The sequence below is a fragment of the Trichosurus vulpecula genome, chromosome 8 (assembly GCF_011100635.1).
Source record: "Trichosurus vulpecula isolate mTriVul1 chromosome 8, mTriVul1.pri, whole genome shotgun sequence".
NCBI classification, from domain to species: domain Eukaryota; kingdom Metazoa; phylum Chordata; class Mammalia; order Diprotodontia; family Phalangeridae; genus Trichosurus; species Trichosurus vulpecula.
The window spans coordinates 173318403-173332102 of NC_050580.1; the positions used below are offsets into that span (position 1 = coordinate 173318403).

Sequence of the window (13700 nt, forward strand, 5' to 3'; positions counted from 1 at the left end):
TCGACACATACTTGTATATATGTGTGCATATATATGTATATACACATATACGCATATACTTGTGTATAAAGCAAACCTTAAAGCACTCTATCGCTATTCAAATACTACCTATTCACAAGATTTACTTGTGTTAGAATTCTTCACAAAACAAAAACAAAACCATCCTACAGGTGTAGGTTTTGCTGCCTTCACTCTAACTGCCCCCCCGTGTCTAGAATGCTTTCTCTCTTCACTTCCACTACATAGAACCCTTGACTTTCCTTCAAGACTCAACTCAGCACCCATCTTGAGTTGCCAACTGAAAGGCAGGAAGCCTTTCTCAGTTCTCCCGGGTGCTAACCAACAGGTTTCCCCTCTAAGGTTTTATTATGGAGGCAGCTTGGTAGAGTAATAGATAAAGCACTGGGTCTGCAATCAGGAAGACCTGAGTTCAAATCAGCCTCAAGATGATGTGCGACCCTGGATAAGAGGCTTAACCGCTGCCTTGGTTTCCTTAACTGTAAAATGCGGATAATAATAATGGCTTCCCAGAGTTGTTGTCGGTATCAAGTGAGACAACAGTGGCTTCTTAATAAATATCTCCTTCCCTTCCTTCCTCTTTCTATGTATCTTCTATGTACATATATATATATACACACACACATGCTGTCTCCCCTGTTAAAAAAAGGAAGCTCTTAAAGGACAGAGACTGCTTTTACTTTTTCTTTGCTCAACCCAGTGCCTGGCACCGTAAAGACTTAACAAAATGCCTTTTGGTTAAATGACTTGGATTTGTTAAAGTCTCTGTATCACCGGTCCTTTCAAGTTAAAAAGGGATCATATGTGAAGGAAGCACCAACATTCAAGGCTGGCTTTGTTTCCTATCTGCTTAGTAGTTCTCCTGACTGGTAACTGGAGGTAAAATGTTACCTTTTGCCATAGTTATACGTAGCACTGAATAGAAGCTGGCTCGGGACTGTGTTTGCCAGTCACCAAGCAAATCATTGCACCTTAAACTCAATCACCCCCCCAAGGTGGATTCCATTCACTCTGCCTTAAGGATGGTGTGCTTTCAAAGCCTCTGCCGCCGGCTGCTCCATGACTAGCCATTAAGGCAAGCTACAAAAAAGGGAATCGATGACAAATACTGCATTTACTGTACCCCAAAAATGGAGCCTCTGCCTGCCCTACCAACTACCCACAGGATTTTCAGGAACTCCGATGCTGATAAATGACGGCAAAGAACAAACTGAAAAGAGCTACCAAAAATCCTTTTAATAGCATTGAGAGTCCTTGGCCAGCAGCAGGAGCTGCAGGGTTCTTATCTGCTGGGCCGCTGACAGCCTAATCCTAGAAAATGAATATGTTATTTTGGTCAGAGTTTCATCTGTCCCAGAGCATAGGTGCCCTCCTCCTTCTCTGCTGTGCTGCTACATGCCAAAGGAGACACATGGTATAGTTCAACTCCCTCCTTTAAATTTAAGTACAGACTACAGTAATAGGGAAAGTAATTGCAGCTTTTTCTGAGGTCTTATTATACACATACAAGAATCCCAGGACTTTTTAACCCATGATTTTCTTTCCAAAATGTACTTAGAAAGACTTAGCATGACAAGTCAGCATTCTGTGTTAGGGTTTATTTTCCAAATACCAACCTTTAATATAGAAGCATCTAACTTACTCTAAAAGTACCCCCTCCTGCTCCCCCCCCCAAAATCCCCAAACAGCCTAGTTGGCAATTTCTCAGAGATGGATCTGATTACTCATACAGGCAAAAGGACGCTTTCATTCAACCATAACCCAGAAAAATATATGTTGTAACACAGAGTGAAACTACAGTGCTACCCTCTCCATGCTGATGCTACTAACGTTTGAACATCTGCAGCCCTTGCTGTCTTTGCTGATGGGGCCAATAAAATATTCTTGGGAAGTGGGACAAGGATACATAATGGATCTTCACCTGCCAAGATCTGGGAAATGAATGTCAATCACACCAGAAGCAAAAACACATTTTGAAGGAGAGTGATAAATAACATCATTTGTCCTATGCCACTGTAATCTTGGACAGGGAACCCTAACAAAGAGAAAAACTGCAGGACAAGATACTTCTCTGGCATACTGTGAAAGGGGCAAGATGTCATAATTTGGGGGACAGAAGGGGGAAAAATTGAAGGACAGACAGCAAGAGCATGACTTAGAGAAAAGTTATCTGATGGTGATGCTCTATACATACTGTATATATAGTATTATATAATATGAATTTGTTATAAAAATAGTATCTTTACCCTCTTTGATGAAAACTAAGGCCAGAAAGATCATGGGGCCAGAAGATGATAAAGCTAGATTGTTATTATCAAAGCTGCTTTGGGGCTAAATTAGCATATAAACAGTTATGAAGAAAGAAATGTCATATGCCTGTTTCAAATAATGAAGACCAGTACTACTGACTCTAGGACCGCCTTTCGTTTCTCTATTTCAATATCTTCATACTTCAATAGATCTGTGATCTTATACACTGGTGCAAATGACAAGTCATCCACGACTTTCCATCTTGTGTGACTTACTATACTTGTTTTTAATTGTTCCTCCACAGAGGATGCTATTGCTTTCCTCTAATCCTTTTACATATTATAAGCACCAGTGGAGCATTAGTAAAGAACTGGGGCTGTCCATCTGTTACTCCCCTAGTATGCATTCTCTCTGTTATCCTTTGATCACCTGCAATTTTGATTCCTTGCGGACTGGGGTGTTCCGTGATATACAACCATACACCATTGCTGCTAGAACACTTAGGTTAAAAAATCTGGGCACAGTCTTGAGATTGTTAAAAGTTCTGTGCTATTTTCCAAATGCTACTCTACTTTGCTCTCTCTTCCTTCCCCTGTTTCAATTCTGGGCGCGGCTCATATTCTACTTGCATTGTCTATCCAAGATATACACATACACACCCATGCTCAAACTCACTATATACACACATATACCAACTCTATGAACCAACCATCCAACTGAATGCCATAGTTGGATAATGGGCATTTTTCATCCACTTCATTTTCCTATTTGGATTGTTAGGCTGATTTCTTTTGAATAGTCTCAGATATCAATCAGCTGGGAAGCTTGGTAAACCTTCTGGAGCTTGATGCAAAAAGCAGTCATCTACAAACAGGAGTATCAGGAAGAAAGACCCCCACTTTCTATTGAGAAACCTTTCAGATGGATTTTGTGTAGGTCATCCTAGAATCACTGTTGGTTTATATCTCCCAATTTTATACATTTTTTCATAGTAATAATCAGAAAGTCATTGAACAGAGTTTTCTCTGTGGTTGCATTTATCAAGGAAATCTAATCTTAACATACAAATGAGAGACTCCTTAGAATTCCAGTTCCCTCTGAACTTCAGAAACTGTCTTCACATAGCTGTCAAATGGGTTTTCCTAAAGCACAGATATGACCATGACACTTCCCCCCACCCCCAACTCAAATGGCTCCCAGTTACCCTGAGAATCAAACATAATCTCCTTTGTTTGACATTTTTCTAACTGTATTACATATTACTTCCCTCTACACACTTTACAATGCAGCCATACTGGCCTTCTTACTGGTCCTCACACAACATATTTCATATCATATCTTTATCCCTTTTCATTGGCAGTTCCCCGTCTGGGGTACTCTCTCCCCTCCTCACCTTTCCTGCCCCTCTCCCACTATAAATGTCTTCTATCTGCTTTGTGTGTGTTATGTTTACATATATAACATGTTTGCATGTTCATATATATATATATATATATATATATATATATAGAGAGAGAGAGAGAGAGAGAGAGAGAGAGAAGTGAACATGTTAATTAACAAACATTTATTAGGCACCTACTATATGCCAGGCATTGTGCGCACTGGTATAGGAAGACAGAAAAAAAAATCTCCCCTAAAGCTCACATTCTAATGGCAGAGATAGCATGTATGTGTATATAAACATGCATGGGTACATACACATACATACCTACACACAATATTCGTACACATATATACACATACGAATGCCTTGTATCTGTTTTGTATTGTTATATCTGTGTGTGTATGTATGTGTAGCCTCAGCATCATTATATCATATGTCTCTGCCATATACAATATATTTTATATATATATATAAAATACACACACACTAAACAGATACAAGGCATTTTTGTACAGTATAATATGTATTTGTATGGTATAAGCCATATACTGTACATGCATATATGCTATCTCTGCCATTAGAACAGGAGCTCCTTGAGGGGAGGAATTTTTTTTTCTATCTTAGTATCACAGTGCTTGGCATGTATACAAGAGGTGCTTAATAAATATTTGCTGATTAACCAATGTTCTCCTCTAACAACAGAACTTTCTGATTTTAGAAGGCTAAAAAAAACTCCTTGAAAACATAGGTCAGAAAAGGGTTACAAATAATCAACCTGAGTTTATTATACTGATTCATGCCTTTCATGCCTTAACAAGTAATAAGTTTGTACTTTTATATCATTTTATTGCAAAAAGGGGAAAAAAATTCTTGCAGAAAGCATCTGGTCCAGCTATTAGACATGGGGCCCAGATTTAGCTAAATCACATGTTTGCCTTGGTGAAAAAAAAAAAGATGTAGCAATAACATGTGTAGTTCACCAAAGAATTAGCCTGGGTCTTTCTGTTTTCTGTCAAGTGGAACTGCAGGCTATAAACTACTTTAATTTCTTTCTTCTCCTTTTCAAAATATACGGTATTCTCAAAGTCCAGTCTGAGTGGCGTCTGGGCAGCTCCTTCTAATTCCATTACTCAAGTGGTTTAATAATCAAGCCTGAAGAGGCTACATAGGGATCTATGTTAAGGTTAGGGTGATTCCCCATTTAAAAAATGCCCAGGGTTGCCCCTCCCCGCCCCCACTATGACTTTTCTGCAGGTGTGGGCCCCCTCCCCCACCCCAAGTTGGTTGAGGGAGGGGCTTGGTCCAGGTTGGCAAACAAAAAAAACTTCCTGTTCTGGATGTTAACTTTAGTTACCAAAACCAGACAATGATGCCAGTAGTGTGGAAGAAAAAATTGCTATAGCCAGCTGTGCTGTTCACAGTCGGATGAATTCTGTGTAGCTCCAAATGGTTATGGAGCCAGTAGCCTGTTGTGGCCAAGGACAGAATGATGGATGATATACATACTGTGTCCAAGTCGAAAGAATGGCAGAAGTTCACTTCAGGGTTGTTAAAATGCTAATCTGGGTTAGTTAACAAAAGCCTAATGGAAAAGAAAAGTTTGAGAAAGGAGGACACCTCATGTGCTCTATACTGTGTCCCCGGATTGGATTTCACTGCTTCCATAAACACTTGCTTTTGAAAATAAAGACAATCTAGCCGTTTTCCCATTTGACCAAATGGAAGTAACTCAATTTTAGCTACGCTACCATTGTCGTCAGTCTGAGGAAGGAAACTGAAGACAATCAGTACCCACAGCAATTGAGAATGGTATTGTCAGGTTGCTACAGTAATATGATTTTCATTTCTTACATATGACATGGGAGCAGATCAGAACACACTTTCTTCTGAATTTGAAGCTGGCAGCTGTTCTCAAAACAAGCAACAACTTAATAAAGATGGCTCAGATAGATTTTAACTCTAAACATACTAGCTTAGGAGAGCCTGGGAAAAGAGAGCACACCTGCTTTAACAACCATCATAATGAAAGAAACAACATATAAGTTTTACCAGCAAGGGCTGAAAACCTCAAGGAGCCTGTGAGGTAGGTATTGTTATCCCCATTTTATGGAGGAATAAACTGAGGCCAATGGTCAAAAAATAAGTGGTGGAAGCAGACTTCTAAGCTGGATGTTCTTAACTCCAAGTCCAGTAAGTCCACTGGGTTGGTCCTCTATGTCTTTAATCTTGTTTTCATCTTATTCTGAGATAAAATACTCATGTGACTCAAAAGGCAGATAAGCATGTACTTTGTACTTATGTGGTGCGATCACCAATTCTCAATTAAACGAAAAAGAAAGAAAAAAGAGCTCCTTCATCTGACACCATGATCTAGCACAATGCCTTTGAGACTGATGGATCAATGGCCTCAAACTCCCCTTCTCCCCTTCCTCCAATGTCTAGTCATAAAGAACATTAATTTACAGCAGCCTGGCACAGTGCCTAAAGGAGAAAGTCCTGGAGTCAGGAAGAGCTGGGTTTCCAGGATCACTGGACAGGTAGAGGCTGTTTGACTGTAGGCAAGTCATTTTACATCTCAGTCCCCAGCAATTCCTTAACAACTGAATATAGAGGGAGCTAGGGATTTTCATTCACTGATGAAAATCACAGGTCTAGACTATTTATCTATCTATCTATCCATCTATCTATCTATTCATACACACACAACAACAACAAAAAGATACAATTTTAACCTGTAATGTCATAATGATTAGGCACATAATCCCATCTTCTACCAGAAGCCTTTCCTGATGCCCCCTTAGTGCCTTCCCTTCATTATTTCTAATTTATCCTGTCCAGATCTTGATTGAACATGGTTGTTTGCATGTGGTCTCCTCCATTAGACTGTGAACTCATTGAGACCAAGCATTATTTTGGCTTTTCTTTGTATTCCCAGTGCTTCACACAGTGCCTGGCACATAGTAGGTACTTAATGACTGATTGACTATATGTAATATTCCATATGGAAACTAAGCTGATTTCATATTTTTCCCTTCCTGCTTCTTATCAAAAAATTATATATTTTCCTCAAGAACAATGACTAAGCTACTTAGGAGCAAGTGCTTTCCAGGGATTATCCCTACCAATTTACAGTAATATGAACAGTATTAGCGGCAATCTTTAGGTGAAAGTTTCTGGGGTTTAGTTTATAGAGTTTTGTGCATCTCAAGTAATAGATCCCAATGAATGTAACAGAGGGAGGTCCTCAGTCATACAGACTACAGGCATAATAACCCACTAAATACAAATAAAGGGGCTAACAGATCCAGATAAGGGCGATCACACGCTCTCATCCCAGTCCAGGGCATTAACTTCTTATGGCTCCTGGATACCTAAACTGTAATCATTCCAAGGACTAAGGAGTTTACTGCTGTCATCTCAGATCATTCCACCCAGTAAGGAAATGTCCAGATGGTCCAGTTGTGAGGGGGGAGAAGAAGGGAAGCAACCTTAAATCAAATGAGAACTACCTAGGAGATGATAGGGCAGTTACTATATTCTTACCATACTCTTCTGCATCACTGAACTGTTTTAGATGATGTGAACGATCTTGCATCCTTACTAGAAACAAGCATAAGGCAGTGCTATCCTACAGGAATTTTTTTTTAAGTTGTCTAAGCTAACTAAAGATACAAGCAGAAGTGTCTGGTCTCCTAAATAAAACATTTGGAAATCTTAAGTTTACCTTATATCTATCCTTCTCAAAGTACCTTCCCTTTGAGGTAAGGCTTAAAGACACTTTAAAAACAATTCAAAGCACAGATTCTACACAAGTCTTTTCTCCCCAACGTCTTCATTACAGATGAACAATATGTGAATTTGCTGTAAAAGGCTTAAATTAATGTAATAGAGACCAAAATCGAAGAGCTCAATTGGCAAGTTCTATTTATCTAAGCCAGAGTAAATGTTTATATAATATGCCTGTCACTCATTCATTACATTAAACTCGACTACATACAACTTAATTTGCTGAATCAGATACATACGCTAAGGAGGTGGGTAGTTTTTTTTTTTTTTCCAGCATGAATAAAGCAGCATAAAATTGTATTCTTTCACAGCACAAAAGAATAGCAAACCCTCTCACACTGAGCTTCCTGGGATAAGATTCCTCAAGAAGAGAAGGAAGGAATCTTAAAGAACCCTCTCTACAAATATTTTTCCTAGTCTTATATTTGCCCAGAAGTTTTAAGACATATTTCATGAAGACCCAAAAGCTGAAATGAGGGAAGAGCCAACTTCATTATCCAAAAGCAGGAGATATCCAAAATACTGATACTTTCTTTTTAAAATAAAACTCAAGATTCTTGGCAGGAAAAGACAGCTTCAGAAAATGTCATGACAGTTTTGAAATCACAGAATTTTTAGAGATCAACTAAGGTAATGTCCTCATTTTGGATGAAAAAACCCGAGCTCCCCCCACCCCCACCCCAGCAGAGACTTGTCGAAGGTCACAAAAATACTTTGTGCCAATGCTATGATTTTAAACTTGGGTTTCCTGACTTACCAATCTTTTTTTCCCCACCATATTGTAAACACCTAAGATACGACCACATATCTCTGTGTGTATACACACACATATTTTAAAAATGCAGTAAGGGTTAAGTCCATTCCCTCTCCCCACTCCCATCTACACATTTACAATGATAATGTATCCTCCTTCCAAGTAAAGAAGACACTACTGACCTACTGTCAGTAGGTCATGGGCTTTGAGATGTTTTTCTATAAGTGGGAATGAACTTGCCCTGAACCATTCACACTCCCCTATCCAATCCTGCCTATGACCAACTGCACTCTCTCACTGCTTCTAAAAGCAGGCGTTCTAAATTGCACCCCCACCCCCCACCCCCTTCCCCTTTTTGGCTTTTGGTGTATAGTAGCACAGAGCAATATAGAGAGAGTACTACTGGGTGGTCGGAGTACTATGCAGTATATAGCATTGCTAATAAGCTGATGACCATCGGGACTGGTCAAAATGATTTTCTGAAAGGATCCAATTAATACCCACACTTATTTTTTCCCTCTCCTTCCATGACATTTATCTCTTAAGTCCAGGATTATTTTCAATCACCTAACAGCAACGGTTCTGGGAGTCAATTTGCGAGGAATCTTTCAAACCCAGGGCTCATCTACACCTCCAAGTCCTCTATGACCTTTCATTTCAATCCAAGAGTTATAAATAATAGAGGAGCCTTATTTAAGTCCTTCCAAATTACCCAGTGTGAGCTGCTGTATCAGTTTCTGCAGAGCTGGAACAAATAGATAATCACCGTAAAGAAAGGGGAAAGAAAGTTTTCCTACCTTCCACTCCCCCATCCCCCTCCCCTCCGTCTTTCCCCCACCCCCCTATGCCAGTTGTCTTCAAAAGAAGAGGCGGCTCCAGGCAGGAGGACGCCCCTCGTCTTCGCGAAGGGACTCATGCAAAATTGACTCTTCCTTATTTGTTTCCATCCATAATTGATGGGTAGATGGAAACCTAACACATCCCAGTGCCGGGCTCTTACAGCCTGGCGGAGGCCCCGTCCAAGAAGCTTCTGTAAATCATTTCGAGCAGAACAAAGCATTGAAAGTTACGGAGGAGTGGGGAAGGGATGGGCTGGGGTGGCATGGGAAAGGAAGGAGGGTAAGGACCCCCCAACCCGGAGCCCCGGGCGCTGCGGCAGGCTCCGGCACTAGGGGTGGGCTGGAGAGGAAGGGCTGCGGCCCCTCCGTCCCTCGATGGGATCACTTGGACATGGGGGGTCGGGGCCCCAAGGATTCTCCTAGGAGGGGCCGCGGGCGTGCTCAGGCAGGCTGCGGGAGCCGTCGGGAGTCCGGCGGCGGCAGCGGCAGTAGCAGCCAGGGCTGCAGCGCTCGGGCCGCACGAACAGGTAGCCCCCGTCGGGTGACTGGCTCCGCCGGTCCCGGCAGCCGAGCTCTGTCCCTGGCTGCAGGCTGGCCGCCGACCTGGGGGCTGGCGGAGGCTCGTGCGTCCGTGCGTCCGTCCATCCTCCAGCCTGCGGTTCTTCCCCATCCTAGGCTCCAAGCCAGAGCCGTCTGGGAGCCCAGCCTGGGGAGGAGGAGGAATAGGAGGGGTGGGGGTCCCTAGTCCTCACCCTAGCCTCGGCTCTCAGTCCATCGCTGGAGAAACCATCCGTGCCCAGGCACCCCAAAGAACCCCGGTCGGATTGATGGCGGAGAGGGGAGCAACGTAGACCTAACCGTGGGCAAGCAACTTTTCCCCCTCTTTCTGCCTTTTATTTTTGGGGGGTTAGAGTTAGGTAGCGGGTGCGCTAAGATAAGAGTACCTCTTCCTGGTCCAAGTTTCCCCTCCCCCCCCAAACCTCAAGCAAAGCAGAGGAGCCGGCCACAGGCGAGTACAAATAACCTCCCCTACTCCGACTCGGTGTGCTCCTTGCACGCCAGGCTGACAGGGTTCCTCGCCAAAGAAATCAACTCTCCAGCGACACTATAAATATCCTTCTATCTATAAGCACACACATGCAAAGAGAGAGATGCACGGCTGCGAGTCCGGGGATTGGGGGTCCCCCCACCCACCCACCCCTTTTGGACAGTGGCAAAGATTTTTTTTTTTTGCTTTTTTTTTTTTCCAAAGGGAGCGCTTACCTCATGGGGGGAGGCTGGCAAGGAAGCTTGAAACCCACCAGGGTAAGAAAAATATATATAAGAGGGGAGAAAAAAATCCGGTCTTCTTAGGTTTTGGTTTCCTCGGTATAATCCCGAAACTCGCCACCAGCCTTTTCAGCAGCGGGACAGAGCAAGAGCAAAACAAACCCAAGCACGGCAAATGGTGTAATTCGATCCATCTCCAATCAATCCATCCAGAGAGCCAGGGAGGCTGCTTTTCCCTCCCAACAATCAGACAGCTCTGAAGCTCCAGTCCCACCCCCAAGCACGAAAGAGACGCAGGCTGGGGCTGACTGCACGCCCTCACTGGCGGATCAGACGCTGCCTCCGAAAGGCCCCCTCCCCTTCTCCCCGCCCCCGCCCCCGCCCCCTCGGACTGGGCGCCCAGTGACCCTTCTCTGGCCTCCTGGCCTCGCATCCCCTCCCCACCTCCACAGAAGGGCTCCTTCCAGCAACTCGGGAACACCTCAGTCCTCTCTGTGTGCTGCAGTCTTGCTTTCTCTTTGCTTCCCTCTCTTTATTCAGGGTTTACTCCAGGCATCCTAAGGACAAATCATTACTGCCTAATGGATCTGCATGCGCAGTGGTTGGATAAAGTTCTGCCTTAGTTGTTGGATTTTTTTTCCCCTTCCCCTCCTGGGGTAAGGGACATTTTTAACACACAGAGCCACCCCCAGCTGTCACCCCCAAAACACATACACACTGTCTCTTTATAACCACTAAGCAAAACAGCTGGGAAGAGGCAATCAAACATGGCTTTATCTTTATAAAATACAGAAATTGCCTACTAAAAATCCCATTTCTTCTTTGAATGAAAGTCGTTCAGTACAGTATAATTTTGCAGGCTAATGAGCCAGTTTTACAGACAAGTGTTTCGTGTAAAATGTTGTGGGAGAAATGAAAATGTCCTTGAAGTGACATCCTTTAAAAAGAGTATTAGAAAAGAAAGGGAGGGAAAAGTAACATATTCCAAAAGAAGATTTTAATTTACACATTTGTTCTCAGAAAAAGATGTTTTATTAATTTTTTCAGAAGAATTATGAATTGCCCAAGGCTTAAAGTGGTCTGAGTAAAGCACTGGAACCCCGTTTGAAAGGAAAAAAAATTGAAAAGGACTTTTCCTCCAGATTTTAAAATTTTCATTTCATCCTTTTACAAGATGAAAAGGAAAAAAAGGGATTTAATTTCTCTGCTTCCTCCCAAAGACTAAGTTATATGTTTACACTTGTGAGGGGGGAAATACCTTTTTCCTTCCAATTCTGAAATTTCATTGGCAGCCTTGAAGCAAAACTAAGAATACACCCTAAGGAACCGCTAAGAGCTCATGCAGAAAGTTGTTCTACTTATAGCTGGAGTTAACACTGGGAGAGAGAGGGAGAGGGGAGGAAGGGAAGAAAGGGACAGAGACAGAGACAAAGAGACACACAGAGAGAACTTACCAAATATAAAATAGGAAAATCTCTTCCTGGTATTCTTCTTGTGTCTTGGAAATACAGGACTTAAAGTTTGGGTTTTTTTTTTTGAGCCTTTTGTGAGTTCTCTGGTCCCTAGTGTTTTCTGATGGTGCTGGGTTGATGGCTCTGACATCACTGCAAGTTTCTTGGCAGTCAGAGCCCCACCACAGCCAATTCCTGACCCAGAAAGTTGTGCCTGCTTTCCTGGTATCAAGTCATCCCTTATTTTCTCCTTCAAGGGAGCCACCCCCCACTGCAGGCACAGGAATCTGTGCACTGCATGAAGATGCTGGGGAGGTGATTATTGGCTTGATTAGGAATCAAATTGCCAACCCGAGGGCAGAAAGCTTGTAATTTGCAGAGTGGCTGCAACAGTGAAAAGGGTTTAGCTCACTGGATATTTCTGAATTCTTTGTGCTTCTAAAATCTAGAATTTTTTTGCTTTTCAAAGACCACTCTCTGGGTACCCAAACTGGAATCCTAAATCTAATAATGAACATTTTCCTGATTTTGTATTTGGCCAATGGGGCATCTTGAGCCAAGATTTTGAGGTGTTTCCATTCAAAACACCATTCTGGACCTCAGATCCAGAGACTTTCTGTGATGTGCCAGGAAAGTAAAGTCTTAGAAATAAGGTGCCTCTGACCTGAAGATAATGGAGTCCCTCTTCCTTTTGGTCAGACTCAAAGCTCTTCTGTCAGCAGGGGGTGGAGGGAATAGATTGCAGTTTCACTCAAGACCTGAACTCTGCATGTATAGCGGGAAAGTCAAGCATCCTAGGACCATAGATTTAGAGCTGGAAGAAACCTCAGAGGCCATCTTGTCCTTGTTTTCACACATGAGGAATATACAGTCCATTGAGGTTAAGTGACTTGCCCAGGGTCGGGTAACAAGTGTCCAAGGAGGAGTACTAGTTGTGCTTTTAATAACAGTCTTATAAAAATCACGCGTTGGTCATGCATGGCGCCCCTACTCAATTTGAATACAGCACCAGATTTAGAAAGATTATGTTCAAATCATTCCTCAAATAATTACGATTTGCCTAATTGCAGGCAAATCAGATACCTTCTCAGCCTCAGTTTCCTCATTTGCAAATAAGCATAATAACACCCGTGTAGTATCTACCTCACAGAGACGTTGAACAAATCAGATACTATATGTAAAGCGATTTCCAGACCCTAAACCATTATCTAATAATAAAAACAATTGCCAGCATTTATAAAGCTCTGCAAGTTTTGCAAAGTACTTTACAAATGTCACCTCATTTTATCCTCACAACCCGGAGAGACAGGCGCTATTATCTTCATTTTGTAGATAAGGAAACTGAGGCAGACAAGAGTTAAATGACTCACCCAGGGTTACACCGATAGCAAGCGTCTAAGGCTGGGTTTGAGCTGAGTTCTTCCTGACTTCAGCTTCTGTTACGATGCTGAGCCTGAGGACTTTCAAACTTCGGAGAGGCAGTGTGGCACAGTGGAGTCAGAGGACCTGCATATAAATCAAGATTCTGATTATTTATCCTCCTTTACCCTCACTTTAATCTCCCTGGGTTTTTTTGTCTGGAAAATGAAAGGGTGGACTTCCGTGGCTTCCAAGGTCCCTTTCAGCTCTGAAATCACAATCATCGGATCTCTGGCGTAGGTAGGGCTGAAATCATGATGGGTTTCAGTAATGTCACACAGCTGTTCATGAAAGAGAATTCCCTGAAAAGAATTTCCAAGGTCTTAACAGCGAATCTCACTGCAGAGGGTGCATTCATATTATCAGGGACTAACTTGTCACTTGCCAGTTAGTTGGCCATACAGTTATAGAATTCTAAGAAATATGACGATTACAGAAAGTCTAGAGGTGATCATGTGATTTCATAAAAATCCATACACCAAAAGGAAAACCGACATAGTAGCATAAAATAGATTTGGATTTAAAAGGGA

At 42.4% G+C, this 13700-nt stretch overlaps 1 protein-coding gene across 1 annotated transcript in view; it reads right to left on the minus strand.

The window, feature by feature from the left end:
• SEMA6D (semaphorin 6D) overlaps positions 1-10493 on the minus strand; it is a 64673-nt gene extending 54180 nt beyond the window's left edge. Inside the window, exon 1 of the mRNA XM_036735428.1 lies at positions 10295-10493. The gene's annotated coding sequence lies outside the window, so the exon portion shown is untranslated. The remainder of the gene's footprint in view (positions 1-10294) is intronic.
• Positions 10494-13700: the final 3207 nt, after the last annotated feature.